General features: G+C 49.4%; 1 pseudogene; it reads right to left on the bottom strand.

The window, feature by feature from the left end:
* Positions 1–13816: 13816 nt before the first annotated feature.
* LOC147692822 (uncharacterized) lies at positions 13817–14746 on the bottom strand (annotated as a pseudogene).
* Between the last annotated feature and the right edge of the window lie 4330 nt (positions 14747–19076).

Raw genomic sequence — 19076 nt, 5'->3', positions numbered from 1 at the left:
AAAGCCAGATGGCGATTAATTAATTTTGATTTACGTACACTGTGACGTTTATATTGTCTAAATAGTTCAAAACGATTGCCAATGAACTGTGACCGTAACCGCTGATGTACCGTTCCGTTTTGGACAAATATCTAGGTGTTACATGAAACTTTGATTTTGTTGAGCACATTCTTTAGACTAAATGTTTCCACTATGTCTATGATCACGTGTCACCTAACACAACATTGTATGTTTCTTTAAAAAGAACGATGGGACCGGTAAGCTCCACCCGTGAGCAAGAGATCGTCTGATCTCGAAACGCGCAGGGTGTTTTCTTCTGTCAAATAAACTCTGACAAACACCGTTCTATACTTGGGCTCCGACTCTGGTTTTTCTGCAAAGGAACTCGAACCTGGAGTGTGTGGAATTTAAGGGGCTGGCGAACCCCGTCGTGAGCCCGCCGTCCAAGTGGCTCGAGCACGCCATCTCTGCGTGTGTTGTATATATATAGATATACATATATATATATTCAAAGCTCCAAAGTTGCCCGCAGGTAAAGCAGCACACTCCAGCAGCTTGTCACAAGCATATTCCTCGTAGCAAATGTATGGGTAAAAGCTACACTCCGTCCTTCTGTAATTACAGTCCTCGTGTCGCATAATGAAGCCTGATGCGTTTCTGGGCTAATGCCTTCATCAGAGGCTTGACAGGAGATTCTTGGAGTAGACACGCCCACCTTGTTTTTAACCGCCCTCAAATAGGCTACTTTCAGGTGAATAACCGCAAAGGCTTATGGGCCATGCAGTGCATGTCCGCCACGATAATTAAACTGTGTTAGGTTCCCTGGATGGGCCCCGTAGTGCGGGTGAGCCATCAATCCCCTGCTGCTGGTCCACATGGGTCTCAAGAGTCTCCGACACTCATGGCCCCCTGTGACATGAGGTGGTGCACGCCTTCACGGCCGGGCCGCCGTGTACATTTTCAAAGCTCCAAACTTGCCTGCAGGCAAGGCAGCACACTCCAGCAGCTTGTCACAAGCATATTCCTCATAGCAATTGTAAGGGTAAAAGCTACACTCCGTCCTTCTGTAATTACAGTCCTCGTGTTGCATAATGAAGCCTGACGCATTTCAGGGATAATGCCCTCATCAGACGCTCGACAGGAGATTTGTGGCGTAGACACGCCCACCTTGTTCTTAACCGCCCTCAAATGGGCTGCTTTCAGGTGAATAACCACAAAGGCTTATGTGCCATGCAGTGCGTGTCCGCCACGATAATTACACTGTGTTAGGTACCCTGGATGGGCCCCGAAGTGCGGGCGAGCCATCAATCCCCTGCTGCTGGAGTGTGCTGCCTTGCCTGTGGGCAACTTTGGAGCTTTGAATATATACATCTTGACATGATCTTGCAGTTGGAAACAGCCTTACCAGAGCCCTTTCATCTTAACAAGAGCAGCGGTAAATTTTCCTCACCTGACTGTTTGAAATGAAAATCCTCATGTTCGTGTGCTTGTGCTGAATAACGGAACTTTGCGATGTATTACAGCATGCACAATGTACTCTTTGAGCAGTAGTTTGTGATTGCAGTCACGTGATGCACCAAAACAAATTGAGCTCGAATACATCTGGGTGCTTGCAAGTCCAGTCTGTGAAAAAGGCATGACGCCAAAACGTTGACTTACGGGACTCTTTAAAGCAGGCGCTTTTTACTTTGGAAATAAAGCTTGTTACTTCTGCACTGGGCCTCACCTCGTTTGTTCTGCCAGGAAGGTGATTAGGGGCTGCCCTGTGCCCTTTTGTGAGGCCGCCCTGAAGGGCCACGAGCTTCGTTAACAGGGAAACGCTTGGATGCGGTTTTGGAAATGTTAATAAGAAGACTGGCTCACTCGCGCCTTCAAACCTAACAAGGATTGCCACTGGAGTAAAACTGTCGGTGCGTGGAAGGGATTCGGACAGGAGCACATCCTGTCATGATCTTGCAGTTGGAAACAGCCTTTCCAGAGCCCTTTCACCTTAACAAGAGCAGCGGTAAATTTTTCTCACCTGACTGTTTGAAATGAAAATCCTCATGTTCGTGTGCTTCTGCTGAATAACGGAACTTTGCCATGTATTACAGCATGCACAATGTACTCTGGGAGCAGTAGTTCGTGATTGCAGTCACGTCATGCACCAATACAAATTGAGCTTGAATACACCTGGGCGCTTGCAAGTCCAGTCTGTGAAAAAGGCATGACGCCAACACGTTGACTTACGGGACTCTTGAAAGCAGGGGCTTTTTACTTTGGAAATAAAGCTTGTTACTTCTGCACTGGGCTTCACCTTGTTTGTTTTGCCAGAAAGGTGATTAGGGGCTGCCCTGTGCCCTTTTGTGAGGCCACCCTGAAGGGCCATGAGCTCTGTTAACAGGGAAACGCTTGGATGCGGTTTTGGAAATATATATATATATATATGTATATTCGGCTGTTCTAGTTGTTATAGTTAGTTGAGCTAACTATAACTCGCGACTCGCGCACCCGCAATGCCCTGCTGATGATATTACATATGACATCACTCATGACATGGTCCGTGACATCTCTAATGACATCACTGATGACATCTCAAATGACATCACTGATCACATCATCCAGTGAGTGAGTGTTTCTAAAGAGTTTAAATATGTTTTATACATATATATGCCAAGGTCAGTTGGTTTGTAAGTGGCTGCTTTAGTTGGTGATTAGCTATATGAGTATCTATACACAGCTTTTTGATTTGTTGTCCGAGTACGTAGATGGGTGTCTCAGAGTCTGTCTGGGTGGGTGGTGTGTGTGTGACTCCCTGTATGGATGCGTGAGTGGGTGATTCACTGGGTGTATGGGTTCAAGAGTGTATCTGTGAAGGGCTATATGGGTGGGTAAGTGTGTGTATAGCTGTGTTGGTGAGTGAATGCATGTCTCAGTGGTACATATGTGAGTAACTACATATGTGAAATGTAGTATATGTGAGTGTTAGCGTATATAAATGATTATATGTGAAAGTGAGTGATTGTGAGAGTATCTGTATGGATGAGTGTGTGCTTGTGTTAGTGATTGCAGAATAGAGTAGGTATGTGTTAGTAAAGTATGAATAATTGAGGTGGTGTGTGTATAACTGTGAAAGGGAGTAAATGGGAGTGTGATTGATTCTTTGCATTACTGACCAGCTGTGTGAATAACTCTATAAGTGAGTGATAGTATGTGAGTGTCTGCATGTGTGTATGAGTACATATGATAGTAGCTGTATTGATGTGTGACTGCATTATGAATGACTGTATGGATGAGGGCGTAGATGTGTGTGTAGAGCTATGAATAAGTGAGTTGGTATGTAGTAACTGGTATTGGTGTTTTCGAGAATGTCAGTCTGTATTTTTTTACAGTGCATGTACTAAACGTTATATTAGGGTGTGAGGAGATGCATCAGATTTTCGAGTGGATTATGTCATCAGTGATGTTATCAGTGATGTCATTTGAGATATAATCAGTGATGTCACTGACCATGTCATAAGTGATGTAAAATGCGGTCATCAGCAGTGCATTGCGGGGGTGCGAGTTATAGTTATCTCAACCAACTATAACGTCCCTGAAACCTATGGTTTTTTCAGTGAATTTCTAAGGTTTTTTAAAAGCTAATTTTTAACTATAACGTCCCTGAAACCTATGGATTTTTCAGTGAATTTCAAAGGCTTTTTAAATGCTCATTTCTAACTATAACTTCCCTGAAACCTGTTTTTTCATTGAAATATATATATATATATATATATATATATATATATATATATATATATATAAAAATCCATAAGTTGCTTGTAAGCATAACTCGCACTCAGTAGTTTGTATGCTCAGATCGTTTTATTCCTCAGAAAAACGTTACGCGTTTCGACACAAGATGTGTCTTGATCACACGTTAACCAACATAACATTTCGCTTGTTTTAAATAAACATAAACAATGGACAATTGTAATCAACAGTAAAGAAGTCCACGTATCAAGGCTTGTTGTTATTCATGGTAAATGTGAACGCCATTTTGGAATGGAGTAAAATTCCACCAAACCAAGCAACTGCAAATCATAAGGGTCAGATATGCATGATTAAATCGGAAAAGGACCTAACTAAGTCCAAAAAGGAACATAGACAGGCATGTTTAAATATTGAAAATCAGCATAACATTGTAATAAATGAAACAGAACAGCCAAAACAGTCCCAAACGGGATCACAGCTCAAATGCCTGTTATGTAACTGTCTCAAATTCGTTGTAATACATTTTACTGCGAATTATTCCACAGGTCTAGTGCCTATGTATCAAGTACCCGTCTGTTGAAAGTACTCTATAATAGTTGGAAATTATATTTATATTTGAATTTCATGAGGTCTAGTGCCCACACAAACACTTTTCCGTAAATCGAGAAAGTACATTATCTAATGCTTTATCCTGTAATTTACCCCATAACAAGTCCAGCTGTACATGTGACTAATTTACAAGCAACCAAGCCCCAAGAGAAATTATCACTTAGGGTCACACAATTGTTAGAACCAAACAGTGAAGAGTGAATTCCTTATCTTACTATAGTGAGGTGACTTCATTCGCCGAAGAAAAGGGTAGGGAAGATGTGAAGTGCATAAACAAAAGTAGTGTCTCCCTTCCTTTCCTCCTAAAAAACACATATAAACAAGATTAAAATATGCTTTAAAAATTGGAATCAAAAACTAATTAAGACATTCTAGTTTCAGAGAAAAATATCAGCAGAACACATTTTCAGATATGTTATAAATGCATAAATAAGTGACATCAACTTTTAGTGCTATTCTTCATGGAGATGAGTTGCCAGTTCCTCATCTAAATTGTGCCCCCCCGGGAATCTACTTTCTAACTCCATGATCCACTTGGATTCCTTCTTCTTGAGTGCTAGGCTACGGTTACACCTCTTTGCCTATGTTGACCTGTTCCACTGCAAAGTACCTCAATAAAGAAGTGTTAGATTGGTGGAACTCCTCGAAATGCCTAGCTACAGGGTAGTGGGTATCTCGGTTGGTGATGGCTCTCAGATGTTCTTGTATGCGCTTTTTAGCCATGCAAGAGGTGCTGCCTACATATCGCATTTTACATGGACATTCGAGGATATATATAACAAAACTAGTGTTGCATGTGAGAAATTGTTTGATTTTGCGTTTTTTAGTCTGTCCAGGTATATCGATCTCTTTTACCATGTAGCTAGATTTACATGCCCGGCAGTGGCCGCAAGGGTAAAACCCTTTTAGGCCTTGTACATGTTGTCTCTTGTCATCTGAAATATCTCCTTTTACCAAGATGTCCCTTAGATTTCTCCCTCTTCTGTAAGTGATTTGGGGTCTTTCTTTAAGCTCTGGGCCTATTACATGGTCAGACTGGAGTATGTTCCAATTGTCCGCTAAGATTTTGCGGACTTTGTCTGATTTTTGATGGAAAATGGTTATTATTCTAGTTGTGTTATTCTCACTGTCAGTGTAGGGTTTAGGTCTTACGATTTCAGATCTCTCTACCTCTGCTGCTTTTCTCATGGCTTTTTTTAACACCCATTCCGGGTAACCTCTTTCGCGAAATCTGGGCAGCATACGTTCTTGTTCTAGCTCAAATCCTTCCTTATCACTGCAATTTCTCTTAGCTCTGAGTAATTCCCCATAGGGGATGCTCCATTTGAGGGGGTCTGGGTGGGCACTGAGCGCGTGGAGGAGGCTATTCCCAGCCGTTTCTTTTCTATGTAAGCTAGATGTAAGTTTCCCATTGATTTTTTTTTTTTTTTTTTTAAATATATTTTTATTGCAGGAATCAGTAAATCAGTACAGTAGCGACCAGCATTGTATTATAAGCAACATATATAGAATAAAGCCCTCTGGCCCCCCTCCGTAAAGTCTGTACACAGCCAACTGGCCCGCAACCCTGGGGTCGGGCGGCGAAATGCAACAGGGGTCAGCAAAATGCTGGAGCTGGTCCGGATAACACACTGTCCGTCATCTGCTTTTCCAAACAAACCCAAAACCCCCAAAATAAACCCCCCCCTCAAAACACCTACTAACTGTGAACCCCCCCCCCACCACCAGCGCCAGGGGGCTTATCAACATAGGATCTACTGTGTGACCCACGGGGAAGGTAATAGGACTGTCAGTGCTGACGTTCATCGGGACTCGTGGCGAGTCGCTTCTTCACTTTCGGAGTCGCTGGGGGCACAATAATCCCTGAGGGCCTGTACTAGCATTTCCCACTCCAACGCGGCCTCCTGCGCCTTCTCATTACCCTGCCTCCAAGCCAGCTGATATCTTAGCGCGCTCTCTCCCGCCGCCCATTTCAAAAGCTCACTGTGCCATCTGCTGCCTGCCGGACCAGCTCGTGCCTTCCAGTTCCTGGTCACCTCTCGCTTAGCAAGGAGGAGCCCCAGGTCGATAAATTTACTGGAAATTTTATTCCGGGGGGTATGGGGGAACCAGTGCAAGAGCCCCACCGCTGCATCGAATGATAAGCGCCTCCCCGTCACCTCCTCCAGAGTCGTCGCTACCTCCTGCCAGTAGGACGTCAGTCCTGGACAGGCCCATAACATGTGTAGGAGGTCCGCCTCCTGAGCCGGGCACCTAGGGCATTCCGCTGAAGCCGTGGCAAAACAACGCCTGATCTTTACCGGGGTCAGGTACGCTCTATGGAGAACATAATAGTGGACCAGTTGGAAACGGGCGCTACGTGTGCCCTTCCAGGCACGTCCCACCAACTGGGCCCAGGTCGTCTCCGGGATCTCCCTACCAATGTCCTCCTCCCAGCGGGTCCTCAATGTGGTGAGAGGAACCAATCCCTCGGCAATCAACCTGCCGTAGAGGCAAGTGACCGCCTTCACCGTGCCCGCCGACATCATTACGTACTGGCACACCTGAGACAAGTGGGGTTCCTCCTGCCCGTTCTGCCAGTGCGCCTGGATCGCTCGCACAATGGCCGAGTGCAGCAGAAAGTCGCCCCGGGGGATCCCGAAGCGGTCAATGAGATCCTGAAAGGACAGGAGCGCTCCGTCCTCGTACAGATCACCGACGAGCTGTAAACCGGAATCCTCCCAGACCGCCAATCGTGACCAATCCCCTCCGTGGGGGAGGGCCGTCAGCATCCCCAACGGTATTTCAGGCGCGTATGGTATTCTTAGTTGGCCTCTGGCGTGAGCCCGATTCCAACACAGTCGGATAGTCCGCTCCTCCATCGACAAGTCCCGCAGGACCAAGCGTTGTCGCAGCGCTATAAAGGAGAGAACGTGCCTGGCCATACCCGTCCCTCTACCGTCTTCCGGGCCCCTGAATTCCCTGGCTATCTCCTGGGCGAAGGTCTGGAGCTGCGCCGCCAGATAGTACTTCTCGAAATCCGGCACAGCGAGCCCCCCCTCGTCCTTCGGCCTCATCAAGGTATTGAGGGCCACCCGTCGCCGGCCCGGTCCCCAGAGGAACCCGACCACCATAGAGCGCAAGCGACGAAACGTGGCCGGTGGGACCCAGATCGGCAAAGTCCGGAAGTAATACAATAACCGGGGAAGCGCCACCATTTTGAGCAGAGCGATGCGACCCGCCACTGAGAGCGGCAGCGTGGCCCAAAAGTCCATGCAACCTCGGAGTGCTCGAATGCAGCGGGCAATGTTCCCATCTAGGAGGTCGGGTTGGTCGTGGTAAACGAATACCCCAAGGTACTTAAAGCAGTCGGGCTCCCATCTGATCTCCCTACGTAGCGCAGGGGCGGGGGTACCCCTGCGTACCGGAAAGAGACAGGTCTTAGACCAATTCACTTGGAGTCCTGAGACCGCTCCGAACTCCGTAAGCGCCAATTCCGCTCCCCGCAAAGCGTCAACCGGGTCCTCCAGGAAGAGCAGCAGGTCGTCCGCATATAGCGAGACATAATGCGGGCCCGCAGCCGTCCATAAGCCCGTATAGTGGGCTCCCGAGCGAAGGTGCATCGCCAGTGGCTCCACCGCTAGCGCAAAAAGAAGCGGGGATAAGGAGCACCCCTGCCGCGTGCCTCGTTCCACCGGATACCGCGATGAAATCAATGGGCCCGATCGGACCCTGGCCGAAGCAGAAGCATATAGAACCGCGGTCCATCGAACAAATCCCTCCCCGAGGCCGAATCTCCGTAACACCGTGCAGAGGTAGTCCCACTCTAGGCTATCAAAAGCCTTCTCCAGGTCCACCGACAAGACTACCGGGGATGGGGCATCCACAAATGGTTCCCCAAGCAAGCGGAACAACCTTCGAATATTCATAGTCGTGTTCCGCCGTGGGATGAAACCGGCCTGGTCCTCATGCACCAGGGAACTCATATGTCCCAGCAGCCTCGAGGCCAAGATGCTGCTCAATATTTTGTAGTCCACCGTCAACATTGATAGGGGACGGTAGGACCCCGGGTCAGATGAGTCTCGGCCCGGTTTGAGGAGAGGAACCACCAGCGCTTCACACATCGAGCTCGGGAGTCGCCCCAACCTCTTCGCCTCCCTGTAGACCACCAGTAACCGAGGGGCTAAGAGGTCAGCGTAAGCTGCATAGAACTCCACTGGTAGGCCATCTAGGCCTGGGGTCTTGTTCCTCGCCATCCTTTTGATGGCCCCGCGGATCTCCCCCAAGTCGATATCGGCACCCAGAGTTTTCGCCACTTCCTGTCCTACTGTGCGGAGCTCCAGTGGGCGAAGATAATTATCAAGCCGGTCTGGGTCACGTGCGGAGCGACTGCGGTATAAACATTCATAATAATGCCGGAAGCAACTAAGAATCTCCGGTTGGGTGTAGACCTCGGTCCCATCTGCCCCACGCATATTTGTCGTCGTCTGGGATTGGCGCGTAGGGTTGGCCAACCAGGCCAGCAACGCACTCGCCCTGTCTCCCTCCGCGATAGACCGGACCGTATAGGCCTTATAATCAAAACAGCGGAGCCGTTCGACCTCCACCGCTACCCTCTCCCTCGCCTCCATCGTTTGTGTTTGCAATTCCGGGTGTCCGGGGCGGCTAACTTCAAGTTCGCGGAGTGCTCGGTCCGCTGTGTCTAAATCAGCCAGGATAACGCGCCTCATGCCCACCTTCTTAGAGATACAGTAGCCCCTCACCACTACCTTAAAAGCGTCCCATTCGAACGCCCTAGTACTCGCGGAGCCGCCGTTGGACGCAAAATAATCCAATATTCTCCCCCCCAGGTCCGCCTTGAAGACACTGTCCTCGAGGATCTCGGGTCGCATCTTCCAGGTGGGTACCGCCGGCGTCCCAGGAAACCAGCGAATGTCCAGCAGGAGGGGGTTATGGTCCGAGATGGTCCTCGATAAGTACTCTGATCGGACCGCTGCCGAAACCAGTTCGGGCGAACCAAGAAAACCATCTAGCCTGACATGCAACTCATGGAGGCTCGAGAAATATGAATAATCCCTAGATGCGGGGTGATGCGCCCTCCAAATGTCCGTCAAACCCCAGCGGGTCTGCCAATCCTGACGACCCTTAGCCGTGCGACGGACCGGGGAGTCGGGGAGCGGGGGATGCGAGCGGTCTATGTCCACATCCACTACAGAGTTGAAGTCTCCCCCCAACGGGAGGGGCCCGGCGAAAAAATGGGCCAACGAGCCCGATAACCTGGAAAGGAAGGCAGTCTGGTCTACATTAGGAGCGTACACACAGCAAACGTTCAGGTCCCTCCCTCCTAGAGTGCCTGAGATGGCCACGAAACGCCCCTCTGGGTCCAACACTGTCCTCGTGACCTGGAAGGGCACCCCTGCCCTGATCCATATTAGCGCCCCCCTGGCATAAGCAGAGTACAACGTGGAAAAGACCTGCCCCCGCCATCTACGCTGAAGCGCCGCCCCTTCCGCCTTGTTCAGATGCGTTTCCTGCAGCAGCGCCATTTGCACTCCCCTACGCACTAAATAAGCATGGACCTTGTGGCGCCTGGACATAGTGTGAAGCCCCCTCACGTTCCAAGTAACACATTTCAAGTTAGCAACATCAGCCATTGTCCCAGATTGTTCTTGCACAGTCCCCCCATCCGGGTCCCCACAAAGAAAAAGCATCAATCCTCCCAGCGCTGATGGCGGCCATTTTCCCCAACCAAAACCAAACCACCCAAGAACCAACAAAGCCCCCCCCCCACCCACCCCAGAACAGGACCCAAACTGCACCATCTAGATCCCATCCAAACCTCGTCGTACATCAACCCCAGAACCCCCACTAGTCCTACGGTCGCCACCGTAGGAAGGCCTTATGGGCCAGGTGCGGGCTGGCGGAGGCAGTGGGCCCTCGTCGCCCAGGCCACCAGGACTATAACAAGCCCCAACCAGTGTCAAACCTTCCGGGGCAAAAGCAGAGGCCCCCCAACCCTCACTCCCTCGTTGTCAGCAATAAAGGACGGCAACCGCCTCCCCCCTGCCGGGCCCCCACCCAAAACAAGGCAGTATACCCCTTTACCCTTGTCCATCTAGAAGGTCCTCCACCGATTTCGGTGTGATCACCGGTGTATGGGTACTATCTGCCACTGAATCCTCCGAGTCCGACGGTGCCCCCTGAGCACCCGGGTTTTCTTCCTCCTCGATGGTTTCGTCTCTTGCTCCCGACAGTTCCGACAGTACTTCCAACACTCCCCTCCTTTCCGATGATGTCTCCGCAGTCGAGGGCCCTCCGGTGCGGCTGCGGCGATTCCTGACCCTCTTGGATCGCCTCCTTTGTTCCGGCTCATCTGCCTGTTGGGACGAGGAGCCAAACCCATCTTTCCCCGTCCGGTACAGTTCGAGCCAGTCACAGACCTCCTCCGGGGTGTCGAAGAACTGGGTTTTGTCGTCGACAATGATGCGCAGCCTTGCAGGATATAGGAGTGAATATTGAATGCCCTCGCTCCTGAGTTCGCGCTTAACCGCTAGGAAGGAGAACCGCTTGCGCTGCGTCTCGTAGGTGTAATCAGGGAAGATGTTCACCTGACTGTTCGCAACTTGGAACGGGCCATTGTGCCTGGCGGCATTGAGGATCAAGTCCCTGTCCCTGAAATGCAGCAACCGCGCCACCACCGGCCTCGGGGTACGTCCCTGCTGTGGGGGCCGTGCTGGGACTCTGTGGGCCCGTTCTAGAGTGTAGAAGGAGGACAGACCCTCCGGGACCACCGTGTCTCGGAGCCAGGTCTCCAAGTATCGCACCATGTCTCCATCCTCGATCTTTTCCGGCAGGCCCACCACTCGGATGTTGTTCCTCCGGTTGCGGCCTTCCGCATCCTCCGCCCTCCGTTCGAGGGTCTCGATTCGGGATAAGGCGTCCTTTATCGTCGCAGCTAAGGTTCGTTGCGCCGGCTCCAAAGTTTTCACCGTGCCCTCCACCTCCTTGACCCGGTCTGAGAGTTTGCCGTGGTCCGCCCTGAGGAGACCCAGGCTCGTCGCCACCTGAGCAATGTCCTGTTGGAGGGCCGACCTCGTAGCCTCTATCGCCTGCAGGACACGGTCGAACTGTTGCTGCAGTGGCGCACTACCAGAACTTTTCGGGTCCCCATGCTCCTCCTTGTCCTGGGCTTCAGAGTCCGAGGTGGTCTGGGTGGATCCCTTGGCTCCTTTAGGTTTCCCCATGCTGCCAGGGGCACTCCGTGAGGGTCCCGGAGGAGGTGTCTCCGTGTACAGGTGTCGATCACGACCTTCCCGGCTGCTTGTCCTCGATTCGGGTATGGGCGATCTCCTTCTCCAGTGCCTGTGGAGACTCCGCCGCTTCGGCTCACGCCACCGCCACGGCGTCCGAGGGCACCGATGAGGGGGCGGAGACAGCCGTCGCCGAGTCGGGCAGACCCGTTCACCCACAATAGCCCCGGGGTGAGGGCCACCAACTCCCTCGGATGATCTGTGGCGCCAGAGTGTCGCGCCTCCCATGTAGTTGGACTGGCCAGGAAGACGTAGCTAGTTGCGGAGTCGCGAGGCGGGCCACCGCTTGGATCAGAGGGCGTCCGCTCCCGGTGCCCTCCAGTGCGCGGGCACCCATCCGGCCGTCCAACCGAGTGCAAATCCGTTGCAAAAGGTCCAATCCTGTAAAGTCCAATGTCCAAAACAACCGAGGATGGCGAAGCTGGGTGCCAGTCGACACCCGCGACTCCTCTTCAACTCAGTAGTTTCGATCAAGGGGACAAAGGAGTCCGGGCGCCATGTTGGGTCGCACTCCGCAACTCCGCAAACTTCGATATTTCTTCGGAGCAACCCTCGTCCAAACTCCACCAGGGCCCCGGGCAGGTTGCCGTCGGCACGCTCAGCAGAATGCGGGGTCTGGGGTGCCCCGCAGCCTCCGAATTTCAGGATAATCTCGGGCTTAGTCCCGGAGCCGAGCTCTCAGGCGACCATCGCCATCGGCGCCCAAGCCACGCCCCCTAAGTTTCCCATTGATAATATTGATTTCTGTATCCAGGAATTCTACATGATTTTCACTAATCATGTAGGTCAATTGGATGTTATAAGCATTTCTGTTCAGTTTGTCAATGAAGTTTCTAGCTTCTTCTTTGGTGCCCCGCCACACTACAAACAGATCATCGATGTATCTGATCCAGGTTTGTACTTTAGAGAAATCTTCAGTTAAACTCTCTTCATTTCTAAGCTCCTCTTCCCATTTACCCATGAAAAGGTTTGTGAAACTAGGCGCAAAGGCTGAACCCATGGCCGCGCCACAGGTTTGTTTATAGATTGCCCCATCGAACATAAAAATATTGTTTTTGAGACACAGTTTCATCATATGTATTATCATGTTCGTATGTTCACAAAAGCCTATTTCCCTCTTTTTCAGGTAATGGTAACTGGCTTCCAACCCTTGGGTGTGATCATTGATTGTATACAGGGCGCTCACGTCCATGGTGATAAGTAGGAGGCCCTCTGCCCACTGGATACTTTCAAGTTTGTTTAAAAAGTCAGTGGTGTCTTTAGTATAGGAAGGCAACTGGCTAACAAATTCCCTGAGAAAGTGATCAATATATTTCGACAAATTCTCATTGACGCTGCCAATGCAAGAGATAATGGGTCTCAACGGAGGTTCTCTAGAGTTCTTGTGAACCTTCGGTAGAAGGTAGAAAATTGGGAGTTTGGGGTAGTCTTTTTTAAAGAAACGAAATTCATGCCAAGACAATAATCCCTCATTTTGCCATTCAGTGAGTTGTTTCTATAATACTCATGTTATAGTCATTCATGTTACTTTTGCAATAAAACTGTCCTCCATCAAGTTGATGTAGTGCTTCATTTATGTATAGGTCTCTGCCCCACAACACAATGTTTCCTCTTTTGTCTGAAGGTTGCAGGATAACATTTTTATCATCAGCTAAGGAAAAGCTAAATTCCATCTCTTTTTTAGTTAGATTAATATCTCCTCTCCTCACATTAGGGCGAGTATGTTTCAGTTTGGTAAGTTCTTTAGTCACTACCTCGTGAAAGGTATCAATTGAGTCGTGAGGAAGGGTAGGAAAAAAACACAGATTTAGGCTTAAAAGGAGTGTTAGCAGCTCTGTCTGTGCGCGTTTCTCTTACTCCCACTACTCGTTGGGTAGGTTCGATACTTGATGAAATGCCACCTAAGGAGAAAACAGTTTGTAACATGTCTGTGTCCCCAACTGTGAGTTCAGGAATACTCTCGGTTGTTTCTGGATTTGTGCCAGGTTTCTTTTTCACTAATGAGTGCCACTTAGAAAGTTTAAGTTTCCTAATGAATTTAAAAACGTCTACCCTTGTGTCAGCATAATTGAACAGTTCAGTTGGGCAGAAGGTAAGTCCCAAGCATAGGGTTTGTTTTTCTTCAAAACTAAGTGTTCTTGATGATAGACTTATTATAGTTTTATTTACCGTTTGTTCATCCATCTTTATTTTCTTTTTCTGTAACCCCCACGTTTGGTTCCCATTGGTTTTTTGCTGCTTTTTTCTTCTCCTCTGCTGGAGCTTGAGTCGTCTCTGTCGCGATCTCCCCTGCCTCTTGCTCTTCCCCTTGGACGTCCCCGTGTTGAAATCTGTTTGGGAGGCGGTTGATATTGCATTTCCATTTCTTTTTTGCGTCGTGTTCTTAGGACGCGGAATTCCTGTAAAAAATTTGCCGGTTTCTTAGTAATATCAACTATAGAAATTGTGCTTGAGTATAGTTGTGATGTATCAGTGTCCGAACCACTTGTCCTTATCACTCCTGTTTGGTCACTTTCCATGTTGGTAGGATTTTGTGCACTGGTTTTAGCATCCTGTTGATTGTATAGGTAATCATATTTCGGACTATACGTCAGGATGCGTCCACTGTCATATTCACGATGTAATTTTCTTTGTTTGCGATATTTAATATCTTCTTCGTGTTATTTTAATCTGCCTTTCAGCTCTTCTTTAAATTTCTTTATTGTCTCCTGTTCTGTACTTTTCAGAAATACATCATCCAATTCTTTCAGTTGTTGTAAGATAACCTCTCGATCCTCCCAGGCATATTTGATTAATATGCACAACATATTTTTTGAGCTGCTTGCGGAGTTTTGTGACCATTCCTCCAACATTTTGGGGTTCAGTGATTCATGGGATGGTGTAATGTAGATTCTGAGACCTCTTGGTACCATTTCTTTATCTACAAAATCTTGTAGTGATGTTACCTCCCACCATTTGGCGCTTTCTTGTTTTTTTAGTTTTTCATATTTCCTTAATTGTTCATTTAGGGGATCATTTGTAGATTTCTCTTGTATTACAGTATTTGATCCACCTTTGCCTGGAGCTCTGGCAAATAATGACGCTGCCTCGCGTCTTCTTTCTCCTTCCTCGTCCATATCTGCATATGGCCCCGCACAGGTTGATGTCTGGATAACTGTGCAACCCGTGTATTTCAACTGTTTACTTCGCATTGGTACTTCTGAGGATTTCGCGGTACTCCGTACTGCTTCGTGTTATGAAACACAGTCTTTGCTTTCAATTTCTCATATACATGCTACCCCACTACAATCGGCGGTTCCTGATGCCATATTTTCTGCACTACAGGATGGTGTTGCCAAGAATACCGGTCAAAGTCTTTAGAATCGCACATCAATGGTGTGTATTCAGTCTGGGCTCTTCGCAGAGGGACGGCTGTTCAGCTCCTAAGCTCACCACACCATCGTTCGCGCTTTAGCAGCGATAATGGTATCAGTAGCTTCACCACCAAGGGGACAGCAGCAGCATCAGCGTACTGCATACAGCATACAACAGCAATGGGACACCAGCAATTGCTTAAGGCAACGTTGGTAGTATTTATACCTGACAGGTGCCTGGTTTGACGCAAGTTTGCTGGACATAAGACGTCAATTAAAGATGTCACTAGGAAGTGGTAGCTATCAGTTGCTCATTAGAGTTCCATTACTAATCAAAACACAGCAAGCGGGATTTCCAGGTTTGCTGAGTTTTTATCTTGTTGAAGAACTAAGAGTGTTAATCTAGGAATATCAGATAGTGCTCTGTCATTGCACTAATTGGTTGCAAAGGAAGTGGCAGAGAACTATGCTGGAATGTGGCTCTGTTCGTGTGAGGCCAGAGATGACTTTCTGAATATCGCACTTGAACGGTTATGCCAATATAGGGAATAAATGGATTTATAGCCGAATAGGGGCAAAAGGTCGCAGTATCGATCAGGAACCTAGATAAACACGCAACACCCACTCCACGTTTTCATGTCCATCAAATTACTAAAACTAGAGCAATTAGATGCATGTGTAACATTGCCCACCCCAAAATACATAAATGCATTCGAAATAGGCGTATTTGTAATACGTGAAATTTAGGTACTGTACGTTTTTGAAGCATAGAAATCATTCAAAAATTATTGCATATGAAATCAATGAACGATTATGCAAAAAGAATTACGCATGAAGTATCTCTGAAACAGAAGAAGGGCGAGATAAATCATCACATATAAATGCATTGCAATAACATGTGCTAGAGGCTGATGTAAGTTTGTTATGTCTCTAGATGTGTTTAGAAATAGAAGTTTGAAGCTTCTGTTCTCTAGAATAGATTTTACGTTAAGCAAAGAATTGTTCGTGCCAAAAAAAGGTGAATATTAAAAAATTGTCCAATTCAAAAGAATTATTGCTTGAACGGGGAAATAGAGTTCCAACGCTTTTAGCAGTTTTTGTTGATCAAAACTGAAGGCCGAATTCAGAGTTCATGGGAACGCTGTGTGTCGGAAAGCTTCTCCAAAGTTATTGTTTCTGTATGGGTGAGAACATCGTATCAGACAGGCTCTCAAAGAATTGGTCTACAAAATCAGGTGACAGTTCAACCAAATTCGATAGTGCTGTAACTTGGCAGGTGTGAGAATGATTGCTGTCATCATAGGCAGGATCAGCAATGCTCACAGAAGGTCGTACCTGGGTGATGTTGCTTTTGTCACTCGCTCCACTGTTACCACCTAGTCGTAGTACAGGAGTCTCAACGAATGCCGTCATCAGGATTGGTAGCCGCTGGGGACAACACAATGCGTGAGCCGTTATCGGACTGAGCAAAGTATCGACGTCCATTGGTACTGCTGATGGAAGTGAAAGACAGATGTCCAACACGCACTCATCTCCGCATAGCATACATCGAAGTACCGGTAAGATACAGTTCTGCCATATAGGTCTGAATGAAAGGAACCAGGATGGGGCGTGGCTTGGATGCCGAGGAGGTAGGCAGCGTGAGCTCGGAGCTCCGCGCCCGATCCCGGAAAATATCCTGAAAATCTGATCGGACCTCGACGAAATTAATATCATCCGACAAGGGAAGGCACCACGGAGGGTCCGGTGCCCACGGAGGACGACGCCGGGCCACCCCAAGCCAGTTTTTCGGCTTTGATAGTCGAACCCAGGCACGAAATCTTCGACCTAAAATGGCGGCGGTGGCATGAGACACAGAGACGACGGAGTCGCCGGCCCGGAGCCACACTAAGAGCTGCTACCTCTACCGTGCGGAGGTGTTAGTGGATGCATAGCACCCATCCCTGGATGTTGGAGTGGACCCTGGGCGCACCTCGGGCGATGGTTGGGTGCCGCCCCATGGTGGTGGAGACGATAGCGTGGCTGTGACCCAGTGACGAAAGCCCCGGGCCTCTGAGCACGACTGGCGCCATCCGGGCTAACGGCCTATTGCAGACTCTGATCCCTAGAGACGGCCTTGGATCCGGGGACCTGAGCGGCGCCCTGGACACGAAAGGAGCAGGCTTCTCCGCTGTGGCCGCGGGGAATCTTCTTGCGGGCAAAGCCCGGCGAAGTACGGTGGCAGAGCGAGGACGGACCCACCCGGGCCGGCACAGATGGGGAAGACGAAAGGGAAGGGAGATGGTGCGACTGATACGGAGGCTGCGGAGGGAGCGGATCGAGGCCAGTCGGCGTTACAGCGGATGCAGGACCGTATCCTGGAGGCCATCGCCACCACCAAGGACGCTCTGCACCAAGATATAGCTCAGGTGGCAACGGGCCTGGGCCTCCTGAAGGCCGACCATGATAAACTTAAGGACATAGTGAAATCCGTGGAGATCACAGTTAAGGAATTAGCCCCGGGCCACGCAGCGGTGAAGGCGCAGATGTCGGAGGTGATGGACCGCTTGAAGGTGCTGGAACGGAGGGCCGAAGATGCGGAAAACCGGAACAGGCGCAACAACCTACGCCTTGTGGGCCTGCCGGAAAAAATTGAAGGCGATGATATGGTGGGCTACCTTGATAACTGGTTACGGACGGAGGTGGCACCGGAGGGGCTGTCCCCCTTCTTCTCCCTGGAGCGGGCGCATAGAGTTCCGGCGCGCCCGCCGGCCTCGGGCCTCCCACCTCGCCCAGTGGTGTTCAAATTGCTCCATTACCGAGACAGAGACTGGCTTTTGCAAAGGGCGAGAGAGACGGGACCCTTTCAAGTGGACAACAGCAGGGTCACTATGTTCCCGGACTATACATATGAGACGCAGCGGCTTAGGGCGAACTTTCTGTCCCTTAAGCGGGAGCTCCGCGATGAAGGCATCAAATACTCTCTGTTGTTCCCCGCCAAGCTGAGAGTGGTAGTGGATGAAAAATCGCTCTTCTTCACGTCCTCTGCGGACGCTTGGACCTGGTGGGACACATATAAAGCGGGAACGGATGGTGCCAAGGCCAGGGAGGAGGAGGCTAAGGTGGCCCAACCGGTCAGGAAATCCCAACGGATCAGGAAGAACCGCAGGAGGACCGGCAGACCTTCGGTGTCGCAGACGGAGGCGGAGAGGCAGGCGGCCCTACAGGCGGTGGTGGACTTATCCAGGACCACCAGAAGTTGAGGTTCCGTGACAATTGTAAGTGGTGTTTTCGACCCGCACGAATATGGTCGAGTCTGGTATCTATGAACCGCAAATGACGAGTTTAGTAAGTGTGCGCAGTTTCGCTGTGCTAACTTAAACCGTTCGTTTGTTATGTGGGTTTTTCATCTGTACCCACGGGTTCCATCTTAGATACGGCATCCATTTTGTCTCTTGCCCTCAAGTAGCCAGCGAACGGACGCTGTCCGCTTTGCGACCCTGGGACTCCCAAGATATTTGCGGAAGACACATGTCCTTTGAAAGTGTTTTTATGACGAGGGGGATGATACTGTAAGGCAGATGGCCCCGCTCGAGGCTCATCTCGCCGTGCCGGTTTTATTGTCTCAGCCGTGCATCTCATTAGGCACGTCCCTTTGATGCCTGTATCTCGTGTTTCCCGATACCTCCCCTTTTACACCCTTTCCGATCTCCCCACTGTCTCCGTCTTCCTCTGCACCTGTCTTTGTTCCTATTTCGATCTGTTTTACTGCCGATTGGAATGCACTAATGTTGGGAAGATGGGTTTTTTCAGTTGGGAACCGCCAAATGTTTCCGCACTTATGTTCCGGACCTTATGTGTATCAAAGTGACCAAAGCGACCCCTCTGGGGGATAATGGTGGGAACCGGGTTGTAAACCTTTGTGTACCATGTTGTCCTATGGGTAAAAACTGTATAAAAGGAGCGATCCACAGAACCAATTTGAAGCAGTCTCCCCAAGTTGCACGAGTTGTACTTGTCGTGATATCTGTGTTCCCTGCAGCAAATAAACCTTGAATCGTTGACGCCGAAGGAAGTGTCCCGTGTCTCTGTGATTCGTACGCCGGAGCAGGTT

This window comes from Lissotriton vulgaris, chromosome 9 (assembly GCF_964263255.1).
Source record: "Lissotriton vulgaris chromosome 9, aLisVul1.2, whole genome shotgun sequence".
Taxonomy (NCBI): domain Eukaryota; kingdom Metazoa; phylum Chordata; class Amphibia; order Caudata; family Salamandridae; genus Lissotriton; species Lissotriton vulgaris.
The sequence above is the reverse complement of the archived record's forward strand: the minus strand, read 5'-3'. Positions and strand labels throughout refer to the sequence as shown.